A 10,112-nucleotide genomic window follows, 5' to 3' on the forward strand; every position below is an offset into this window, starting at 1 on the left:
GCAAGAGCTTTTTAAAGTGTTGAAGAGCAAAGATGTCAGCTTGGGGACTAAGGTGCACTTGATCCAAGCTATGATATTTTCAATAACCTAATATGCAAGCAAAAGCTGGACATTGAAGAAGGAAGACCATAGAATAATTGATGCTTTTCAGTCATGGTGTTATAGGAGAATATTGAAAATGCCATGGGCTGCCAGAAGAACAAACATATTTCTATTGGAAGAAGTGCAGCCAGAGTGTTCCTTGGAGGCCAGGATCGCCAAACTTCATCTCTCACACTTTGGACATATTGTTAGGAGGGAGCAGTTTCTGGAGAAGGATATCATGTTTGGTAAGACTTAGGGTCAGAGAAAAAGAAGAAGACCTCTAGCAAAGTGGCAGCATCAAATGGCTCAAGTGTGGCAACAATTGTGAGGCTGGCCCAGGTCCAGGCAATATTGCATTCTGTTGCACATAGGGTCGCTATGAGTCAGTACCTACTTGATGGCACCTAACAACAACAACAACCCATTTAGGAGGGTACTTGCTAGTTGAGACCAATCACAGCATTTCTTCAAGATGAATTTCACTATCATTGTCTCTGTTAAGAGCAGGTAGGATGTATTCTGGGATGTTCCGCCGGTGTAGTTCTTCAGGACTCTAAATCAGACTCCTACCAAGGGTCGACATTCTCTGTTGCACCCTTAGAAGGTTTGTTCTTTAAAGTTATGCCTCAGTCACTAGGTTAGACAACAAATTGGGAAGATGTCAGAAGAATTGATGTATTTGATTTATGAAGTTGGAGGAGATATTAATTACCAGAAGAACAAGCAAATCTGTGTTGGAAGAAGTACAACCACAAAGCACCTTAGAAGCCAGGATGTCCTGACTTCATCACTCATAATTCAGACATATTATCAGGAGAGACCAATCCCTGAAGAAGTACATCATGCTTGGTAAAGTGGAGTGTCAGCAAAAAAGAGGAAGACCCACAATGAGATTGATTGTCATTGGCAGCAACAATGGACTCAAGCATAGCAACAATTGTGAGGATGTTTCAGGACCAGGCAGTGCTTTTGTCTGCTGTGCATATGTTTGCTATGAGTTGGTACTGACTTAACAAGAACTAACAAGAGCACTGCATAAACCAGTCTAATCTGTCCAATAGTTCACTGAGAACTAAAAATCCAGAATTATTATAGGTGGTCTTCGTTAATGGAAAGTCCCATAAAAGCAGGATTATTATGTGTGACTGGTCAGCTTTGTGCCCTGGGCATGTCTTGTGCATCTTTACAATTGCTCAAGCGAAGACAGGAAAAGGTGTCAACATTTCTCAGGATGTCCATCACAAGATTTCAGTCAATAAATGACTCATGTTTAATCTTTATTTCTAGGCCCCCTTTCCCCTGCCTCTACATAAGCATAGATGTGCAGTTGAAAAGAGCTGTTGAGGTGGTTCCAACTTGTGGTGATCTTATATAGGCTTTCCAAGGCTATTTTCTTTGCAGGAGCAATAATAATCACTTTTCTTCCACGGATAGGCTTGAATCACTGATTTTGCGGACACCAGGTTTCCAAACATAAATATGTTGTTGTTGTTGTTGTTGTTCACAAGTGCTCTCAAGTTAGTTCCAACACATAGCAACCCTGTATTGGGTTTATCAATAGCAAATTGTGGATTTGATATGCCAACCTTACAGTTCAAATCAACCTTGCTGTCCAGTACGTTATCCTGTAACACCCGCCACACCAGGACTCCTAAACATGGATATTGACATACATTGCTGTTGTTTATATGTGCCGTGGAGTCGGTTCCGACTCATAGTGACCCTGTACCGGGTTTCTAAGGCTGTAAATCTTTATGGGAGCAGAACGCCTTATCTTTCTCCCACTGAACAGCTGGTAGTTTTGAACCGCTGACCTTAAGGTTCACAGCCTGATTCGTAACCAATACACTACCAGAGCTCCATATACATGCATTAATCAAAAAAAAAATGATTTCAGTTGTCGAGATAGTTCAAGTTTTCTGCCTCCTGTTCCTAAATTTGAAGTCCTGGTGTGGCTTTGTGGATTAATGTGCTGGACTGCAAAGTTGCTTTGAACCACAAGGTCAGTGGTTCAAGCTGCTCCTCGGAAACTCTATATAAGGTTGCTATGGGTCTGAACCAACTTGATGGCACTTAACAACAACAAAAACATTCCTAAGTTTACCAATGAAGAGCAGAGATGTCAGCTTGAGGACTAAGGTGCGCCTGACCCAAGCCATGGTATTTTCAATAGCCTCATATGGATGCGAAAGCTGGACACTGAATAAGGAAGATCATACAAGAATTGATGCCTTTGAGTTGTGGTGTTGGAGGAGAATACTGAAAGTGCCATGGACTGCCAAAAGAACCAATAGATCGGTTTTGGAAGAAGTGCAGCCAGAGTGTTCCTTGGAGGCCAGGATCGCCAAGCTTCGTCTCTCATACTTTGGACATATTGTCCGGAGGAAACAATCGTTGGAGAAGGATGTCATTCTGGGTAGGGTGAATGGTCAGAGAAAAAGAGGAAGACCCCCAACGAGATGGATCAGCCAGGTGGCATCATTGATAGACTCAAGTGTGGCAGCGGTAGTGAGGTTGGCCCAGGATCGGACATTGTTTCGTTCTGCTTTGCATGGGGTCGCTATGAGTTGGTTCCAACTCTATGGAACCTGACAACAACAACAACAAAAACAAGGTTACCAAATCAACAATAAAAAAGAGTCTACTGCCAGTGAATGGATTCTTATTCACAATGACTCTATTAGGCACAGTAGAAATTCTCCATCAGGATTCCAGTGCTTCAAATCCTTATAGAAGCAGACTGCCCATTCTTTCTCCCATCGAGCAATTGATGTATTTGAAGTGCCCAGTTTTCAATTAGCAACCCAATGCTTAACCTACTGTGACAATAGGGATAATTCACTAAGCCACACCTAAAATTCTCAATCTTTTAAGTCCTCATTCATATAATGATATAGATACTATAATAAACTTTCTAGGTATTCATAATTGAACAGGACACTATCTGATGTTCTCCTGAGGATTTCAAATTAGAAGTCAATATATATTGTTGTTACTAGGTGTCATAGAAATGGTACCAACTCATAGAGGTCCCATGCACAACCAAAGAAAGTATTGCCCGACCCTGAACAAACTTCACAATCATTGCTATGTTTAAGTCCTTTGCTGCTGCCACTGAGGGGTCTTCATCTTTTCCTCCAATTCTTCACTTTACCAAACATAATATCCTTCTCCAGTGACTGGTCCTTCCTCATAATATGTCTGAAGTATGAGACAAAATCTGTCCATCCTGGCTACCAAGAAGTGTTCTGGTTGTTCTTCTTCCAACACAGATTTGTTTCTATTTTTGGAAGTCCATGGTACTTTCAAAATTCTCCTTCATCACCCTAACTCAAATGCATCAATTCTTCTATGGTCTTTATTATTCACTGTCCAACTTCCACATGTATATGAGGTCAATGAAAATATCATGGCTTGGGTCAAGCACACCATGTTCATTTTAGCTTTTCAACAATTTAAAGACATCTTGCGTATCTGATTTTCCAATACAATATGTCATTTAATTTGTTTTATTGCTGCTTTTATGAGTGTTGTGGTTGATCAGAGAAAAAGGAAATCTTTGACAACTTCGATCATTTCACCATTTATATAGACATTGTTTATTGGTACAGTGGTGAGGATTTTTGTTTTTTACATTGAGGTACAACCCATACCGATAGTTTTGGTCTTTGATCTTCAGCAGTATTTTAAGTCCTCTTCACTTTCAGCAAGCAAGGTTGTATCATCTGCATATCGCAGGTTGTTACTGAGTCTTCCTCCAATTCTGAAGCCACATTTTTCTTCAAATAATGCATATTCTCAGATTATTTGCTCAGTATACAGATTTAATAAGTTTGGTGAAAGAATACAATACTGGAATATACCTTTCTAATTTTAAGCCATTCGGTGTTCCCTTGTTCTTTTCAAACAACTTCCTCTTCAGTCAATGTACAGGTTTCTCATGAGCATCAATAAGTGTTCCTGAATACTAGTTCTCTGTAATGTTGTCCATAGCTTGTCATGATTCTTACAATCAAAAGTTTTTGTAGAGTCAATAAAGCACAATTAAATATGTTTCTGGTGTTCTCTACTTTCAGTTAAGAACCATCTGATGTCAGCAGTGATATCACTCATTCCAAGTCTTCTTCTGAATCAACTAGAACTTTCGGAAGTTCTCTGTCAATGTATGGTTACAGCAATTTTTGTATTATCTTTAGCAAAATTTTATTTGCTTACTATATTACTGATATCATCTGATGATTTCCACATTCCACTAGGTCATGTTTCTTTGTAATGGGCACAATTTTGAATCTCTTCCAGTCATTTGTCCACAAAGTTGTCTTACAAATGTCTTGTCACAGATGAGTGAGTGCTTTCAGTGCGGTATCACTTTGTTGAAAGATTATAGTTTGTATTTCATCAATTCCTGGAGCCTTGTTCTTTGCCAACACCTTCAATACACCTTGGATTTCTTTCTTCAGTATTATTGTCTCTTTATCAAATGCTACATCTTGAAATGTGGTTGAACATTGATCGTTTCTTTTTGGTACAGTGACACTATATTCCTTTCATCTTTCTTTGATGTTTTCTGCATCATTCAATATTTTGTCCATAGCACCCTTCAATATTTCAATTTGAGGCATGAATAGTCTCTTCAGTTCCTTCACCTTGAGAAGTGATGAGTGAGTGTGTTATTCCCTTTTGGTTTTGTAACTCTAAATCTTTGCTTATTTCATTATAATATTTGACTTTGTCTTTCTATTCAGCTCTATTACTACCTCATTTTTTTCTATTTGCTTTAGCATCTCTATGCTGAAGGCATCCTGACATTCTGATATCCATTTGGTCTTTTCTTTCATGTTGTCAAAATGATCTTTTGCTTTCTTCCTGTATGCTGTTCTTGATGACATCTCATAAAACTTCTGGTTTTAGTTATTTGGTGTCTAATGCATAAAACTTGCTCTTTAGATGATGTCTAAACCCAGATGGGATATGTTCAAGTTCATATTTTGACTCTTATGGGCTTGTTTTAATATTCTCTAGCTTTAGCTTTAACTTGCATATGAGTAATTGATGATCTGTTCCATAGTCTGCCCCTGGCATTGTTTTGGCTAATGACATGGAACTTTTCCACCAACTCTTTCCACAGATGTAGTCAACTTGATTTCTCTGTATTCCACCTAGTGAGATCCATGTGTATAATTTGTCTTTTATGTTGCTTAAAAAGATATTTGCAATGAAGAAGTACTTGATCTTGTAAAACTCTATCCTGTAACAACCAGCATTGTTTCTATCACCAATGGCATTTTTTCCAACTACTGGTTCTTCCTCTTTGTTTCTGTATATAGCAATTTGAAATAACATTATCATAATTAAAACTAATAAAATGATAGATTGGTAATGTAGAGAAAAGGGAAACTTTAAATAGCTGCATTGATGATGTAGTACTGGATTGCAAGTTCGGTTTGAACCACAAGTTTTGTGGTTCAAAGTCACTAGCTGCTTATTGGAAACCCTATACATGATTGCTTTGTGTCAGATCTGACTCAATGGCACATAAGAACAAGAACAACAAGATATGAACAGTAACAAGGAAGCAGTCATCTAAAGTGGTGTTGTTCATGGTGGTTGTTATGGGCCTTTGAGTCGGGTCTGATTCATAATTAGTATTTAATATCTTCTTGTTCACACTTACCCTACACAGAGTTTCCCAGTGTTACCTCTAATGTTTGTGTCCAATACCCCTGAGCCATTGAGTCCAAATAAACATCTCAGATAAATAAAGAAAGAGAAATGCTTTAATTATTAGGAATCTGCTTCAAGGACACACTCAACAAAGAATTGGTATCTCTGGAGTGTTCTTTACAAACAATATTTATGTAATGTCGATCAGCATGCAGATGTACTATCTGTGTATTATTATCTGGCATTTGCATCAATTTACAAGGTGATTGGCTGTCCTGATAAATATATTGGAAGGGCTAACTGTCCTGGTTCCTCTCTGCCTTAGTGGTTATTCTTTTCCAGAAGTCACACAAAGAAGGACTTGGCTTCAAGCATAGTCGACCATTAAAATGATAAAACAATATATCTAAGGAACAAAGACAGGAAAATGTGTGCGTGAGTATGTGTGTGTAATATCTCAGGGAGTGCTCTTTTATTTTGTTAAGTTCTCAAAATGGCTATATTCATGTTCTTACAAGGAACAGTTGGTGTGTTCAAATCACTGACCTTGTAGTTATTGTTGTTAAGTGTTGTCAAGTTAGTCCTGACTAATAGCAACCCTAGATAGGGTTTCTGAGCAGTAGCTGGTAGATTTAAGTTGTTGAACTTAAATGCCACACCATAAGTCTGATCTTATAGTTAACATCCAATATTTATCCTACAGCACCACACCAGAACTCATAACGACCCTTTATAGGGTTACTGAGAAGCAGCGGTGAGTATGAACTGCTAAACTTGTGGTTCAAACTGACCTTGCTATCCAGTGTTTATTGTACAGTAATATTGCTGTTGTTGTTATGTGCCATTGAGTCAGAACCAACTCATAGCTACTTTATGCACATCAGAAAGGAACACTGCCTGATCCTGGGCCATCTTCACTACTGTTGCCACGCTTGAGTCTATCGATGCTGCCATTTGGCCAATCCATCTCGTTGGAGGACTTCCTCTTTTTCGTTTTGAAAGATGAAAAAATTATAGTTCAAAACACTAAATGACAACTTGCCCAAGGTCACACAAGTTACTAGTGTAGCTGAATGTAGGATGCAGATTTCTGAGTCCTCACTTCCTGATACTTCCATGGAAAATGCAATGCATTTTCATTTATCACTTACCTGCCAAGAAAACATATTAGTTAATAAGTGCTTATAAGCTAACTTCCTGGAACACATCATGGGATGCCTTTCTTGTGTACACTTATGTTTAATTCAAATGATAAACTGCCCTTGGAATGAAAATAAGTATCTTCTTCACAGGTTGAGTGGTAACATTGTGACAGAGAATAATTTAAAATGTAAGCAGTTTTATTATTATGTGCAATATAGAACTGAGATACAATCTTGTGAGTATTGCCATTTTATTTTTTCTTTATGTGGAAAAATGCCTCAGCATTCTAGGGAATCACAGAATATAATGAAACATACCTAGAGTTTGGAGTCAGTTAATTATAAGTGGACTTAGTTCCTTCTTAGCTACTAAAACTCATGACTGTATTCCGCACCATTAGCCTCAGAATCATTTTTATTTTTTATTGTAAATATGATAAAAGAGAATTATTAAAAAATTAAATAGCATAACACCTATGAAAATGGCTAGTGTGTATTATGCACTCATTAAAAGTTAAATTTGACTAAGATAAAAATATAAATGGCATTCACTTTAATTTAAAAAAATAGTTGCTTTTTGAAAGAACCTTTCAGTGCCATTGATTCCTTTTCAGGTATAAGGACTTCTCTACAAGAGTTTTGAACGGTATCATTATATACATTTTTGGAAATATGATTGTTCACATTTTAATCACTTGTAGGAACTATAAAACATAATAACTGGTAGAGAATGTTTTTAATGATTGTTCAGCAGAAGTTTTCCTTGGGGAATATTTAATCATTAAAACTTCCTAAGTATTTCATTATCATGTCTTATGATTCCCTGAATAATCATATCCCTTGTTAATCCATTAATTTTTCTTGGACTAGTTCTAGTCATAAATGTATACAAATATATATGCTGTTGTTATGTGCCATGGAGTCGGTTCTGACCCATAGCGACCCTGCACAGGGTTTCTGAGTCTGTAAATCTTTATGGGAGCAGAAAGCCTCATCTTTCTCCAGCTGAACAACTGGTAGTTTCGAACTGCTGACCTTGCGATTCCCAGTCTGATTCGTAACCGCTACGCTACCAGAGCTCCTTATATAAATAAATATATATATATATATATATATTATATATATGACATAAAAATGTATGTATATGACATATATATATATATAAGCTTTTTAACATTTCTAACCCAGGACTGGGCAGTGTTTTGTTCTGCTGTGCATAGGGTTACTATGAGTCGGTGCTGACTCAATGGCACCTAACAACAACAACAACATTTTCTATCTAATGTTGATTATTAATATTGGTAAGATATAATACTTGCAAAAACATTGGAATCAAGTGGATCACATGATGTAATTTAATACAGAAGTACGGAACCTTCTAATAAACCATTACTGAATATTTACTTCCATGAAGTAACTTCATTTCTGGTTAATTTTAGAGCAATTTTTTCCACTCAAAGTTAAGTGTGTATTATAATCATCTGAGGATCTAACTGAAAATGTAGAGTTCTCAGATCTAAGCTCAAAAATTTCCAGTACAATTGTCTTGGGCAGATTCCAGGATTAAACACTATAATCAAATATAAAAATTGACATGTCTTTATTTTCCAGGGAAAAAAGGATAACTCATATTATATAATAATACCATAGGTATGTATATGAGATAATATAAATGAAAATAGCAAGATATGTATTATTCATCATTGAACTTATTTTATTAATTGATTCATGCATGCGCTAATTTATTCACTCACTTATGCATTTTATAAATACTTAATAAATACCTAAATTGAATTCTTTATTGTTGCTAAATGTCTTGTTGGTTCCAATTCATAGCGACTCCATATAGTGCTTCCAAAAAGTGATTGGTGAGTTTGAACTGCCCACTTTGCTCTTAGCAGTCTAGTGCTTATTCTACATCATCACACCAGTAGTTATAAATCCTCTATAGAGAATTTTTTATAGAATCTGGGAATGTAACAATATACCAAAAAGAAAGATACATAAATACTGGTTTACTGTAGTGCTAGTTGCCTTTGCTAAAGAACTCTAGTTGCATTGTAGGATAATCACTCAACTGCTAATCACAAGGTTGGAGGTTCAAATATATCGATGGCTCCACAGGAGAAAGAGGAGACTGTCTGCTCCTACAAAAATATATAGTCTTGGAAACCTTATGTTGGTTAAAATAAGTCATAATGAACTTAATGGCAGTGTACTGTTGATATTGCTGTAAAGTGCTATTGAGTCTGTTCAGTTCAGAGGGTTTCTGGAGATTTGCTGGTGAGTTTGAATCACCAACCTTGCAGTTCAAACTGACCTTGCAGTCAGTGCTTATCTTATAGCACCACACCAGGAATCCATGAAGGCAATGTATAGTCTTTACTAAGGAACATAAAAAATAGATACAATCAAGGAATTACACAAGCAATATAACTTTTAAAATTGCATATAAGTGCTAAAACCATAGGTCCACAATGTTACAAAAATGCATTAATTAGGAAAATGTGTAGGTAGCAATGTCATCAAAGGGCTATTTAAGGAGATTACAGAAGTGTGACTGAAGATGTAATTGGAGTTAACATGAACAATGGAAGAGATAGAATGGAGTTGATAGAAGACATAAAGTACAAACCTCTCTGAGTTAGAGAGAGGTTTAAGTACACATGCAAATGAAATTAATGTAGTTTGTCTAGTATATCAGAATTAACGTGGAGGTGTTTGAGTAAGGTTGTTAAGTGCTGTCAAGTTGATTCTGACTCATAGCGACCCTGTATAGAGTTTCCAAGAAGTACCTAGTGAGTTTGCACCTCTGACCTTGTGGTTCAAACTGACCTTGCAGTCTAGTGCTTTATTCCACAGTGTCACACCAGCACTACTTGGGGTAAGACTGGTGATGGTGGTGGTGTGACGAGGAGTCGGTTCCAACTCATAGTGACCCTGCACAGGGTTTCCGAGGCTGAACATCTTTACAGGAGCAGAAAGTTTCATCTTTGTCATGTGGACAGACTCATAGTTTTGAACAGCTGACCTTGAGGCTAGCATCCCCACTCGTAACCAGATAGTCCTATATCTAAGAACAATGAAAATGGCTTATAAATAAAGGACAATATAATAAGATCTGAATTTTGGTAAGAGAATTCTATTTGAAAAATACTAAATAAATTTTGTTTTTAAGGAAATTTGTATATATTGAAATGAATTAGGCTATACCAAAGCTCT

Source organism: Chrysochloris asiatica, unplaced genomic scaffold (assembly GCF_000296735.1).
Source record: "Chrysochloris asiatica unplaced genomic scaffold, ChrAsi1.0 scaffold00396, whole genome shotgun sequence".
In the NCBI taxonomy this organism is placed as follows: domain Eukaryota; kingdom Metazoa; phylum Chordata; class Mammalia; order Afrosoricida; family Chrysochloridae; genus Chrysochloris; species Chrysochloris asiatica.